This window comes from Triticum dicoccoides, chromosome 3A (genome assembly GCF_002162155.2).
Source record: "Triticum dicoccoides isolate Atlit2015 ecotype Zavitan chromosome 3A, WEW_v2.0, whole genome shotgun sequence".
Taxonomy (NCBI): domain Eukaryota; kingdom Viridiplantae; phylum Streptophyta; class Magnoliopsida; order Poales; family Poaceae; genus Triticum; species Triticum dicoccoides.
This window is the reverse complement of record NC_041384.1, coordinates 143062305-143064756: the sequence shown is the minus strand read 5'-3', so window position 1 is coordinate 143064756 and position 2452 is coordinate 143062305.

The following is a 2452-nucleotide window of genomic DNA, read 5'->3' as shown; positions in this document are numbered from 1 at the left end:
AAAAGATGTCAATGATAATATATCTATATGAGAAAACCTCTCTTTCCTTATTGTTTCTTTATTGCAACAATGACCAAAGCTATGTTTGCCAACTCCCAACAACTTTTAATCATCATACTCTTTCCATGTGAAGTCATTACTCTTGATAAGATCAATATGAACTTTTTGTTTCTTTTTATTCTTTTTCTCTTTTCTTTTATTCACCCAAGATCATGGAAAAATAATCAAGCCCTTGACTCAACACTAATCTTTATTATATATAGCTCACAGACTCGATTACATAGAGAGATCATAAAGCAAACTCAAAACTAGATCATGCCATAAACTTTATTCTACTAGATCAAGATACTACTAATAGGATCAAACTAAGAAAAACGACAAAGATAGGAGTTGTGATTGTGATACGATACTGGGGCACCTCCCCCAAGCTTGGCAGTTTCCAAGGGGAGTGCCCATACCAATGTGATTATGTCTCCTTTGTCGGTGAAGAAGGTGGTGGTGATGTTGGCTTAGTTGATGGCTTAGGCTTCTCCCTTAATTTGCGCTCGAGGACGACATTTTGATCCCTCGGATCATCAATCTCCCATTCCAGGGTTAATATCTTTTTGCATAGGTACTGCTTATTTTCCTGGAAGAGACGAAAAGGGATAAACTCGAACTTGGGTTTCTTTACCCTATGAGGGAGACTTGACTTTTTGAACTCCACGTGCATGTCCCCAAGTTGAGGTAATGGTGCTTCATCTTCATCTGAGCTCGTCTCCTCCTTCCCCTTGGGTTCATAGTCCTCTTCTTCCTCCGTGGTCCATCCATCATGTTCCACATCTCCATAGACCTTTGGATTTGCTAAGTAATCATCCACATAGCTTTCTCCCTCCGAATCCTGGGAGGACATGTTGATTTAATCTGCAACGGGACAGCTCGAAACGAAAACAGAGGATATTTGTGTGATACGGGAGACAAAACCTTCGGGAGAATATATAGTGAATTTTTACCGACCAAAATACGTACTGTGCAAGAAAACAGAGTCCGGAAGGTACATGAGGTGCTCACGAGGTAGGGGTCACGCCCAGGGGGTAGGGCGCGCCCACCACCCTCGTGGGGCCCTTGTGTCCTTCCCGGACTGCTACTTATTTTTCTATTTTTCTAAATATTCCAAAACGGAGAAATATTGCCTTAAAAATTGTTTTGGAGTCGGTTTACTTACCGTAACACATACCTATTCCTTTTCGGAGTCCGAAACGTTCCGGAAAGTGTCCCTTATGTATTCCTCCGGGGTTATAGTTTCAATAATATTAGTTTCGACATTTATGGGATTACCTGAGATATAATGTTTGATTCTTTGACCGTTTACCACCTTCGGATTTGTGCCCTCGAAGTTGTTGATCTTTATGGCACCGGAACGGTAGACCTCTTCGATAACATAGGGGCCTTCCCATTTAGAGAGAAGTTTTCCTGCAAAAAATCTTAAACGAGAGTTGTATAGCAATACATAATCACCTACATTAAACTCACGCTTTTGTATCCTTTTGTCATGCCATCTTTTAACTTTCTCTTTAAACAACTTGGCATTTTCATAAGCTTGGGTTCTCCATTCATCAAGTGAGCTAATATCAAATAACCTCTTCTCAACGGCAAGTTTAAAATCATAGTTAAGCTCTTTAATAGCCCAATATGCCTTATGATCTAGTTCGAGAGGTAAGTGACATGCTTTTCCATAGACCATTTTATACGGAGACATACCCATAGGAGTTTTATATGTAGTTCTATAAGCCCATAATGCATCATCAAGTTTCTTGGACCAATTCTTCCTAGACCTATTAACAGTCTTTTGCAAAATTAATTTGAGCTCTCTATTGCTCAACTCTACTTGACTACTAGACTGTGGGTGATAAGGAGATGCAATTCTATGATTAACATCATATTTAGCAAGCATTTTACGGAAAGCACCATGAATAAAGTGTGAACCACCATCATGCATTAAGTATCTACGGACTCCAAACCTCTGGAAAATAACTTCCTTAAGCATTTTAATAGAAGTGTTATGATCAGCACTACTAGTTGGAATAGCTTCTACCCACTTAGTAATGTAATCAACAGCAACTAAAATATGTGGATATCCATTAGAGGCAGGAAAAGGTCCCATATAATCAAAGCCCCAAACATCAAACAGTTCAACAACAAGTGAATAATTCATAGGCATTTCTTGATGTCTACTAATATTACCAATTCTTTGACATTCATCACAAGACAAGACAAACTTACGGGCATCCTTGAAGAGAGTAGGCCAATAAAAACCAGATTGCAATACCTTATGTGCAGTTCTATCTCCAGTGTGGTGTCCTCCATAAGCCTCGAAATGACACGTGCGTAGGATCTATTCCTGTTCATGCTCAGGTACACAACGTCTAATAACACCATCTACTCCTTCTTTATAAAGATGTGGGTCATCCCA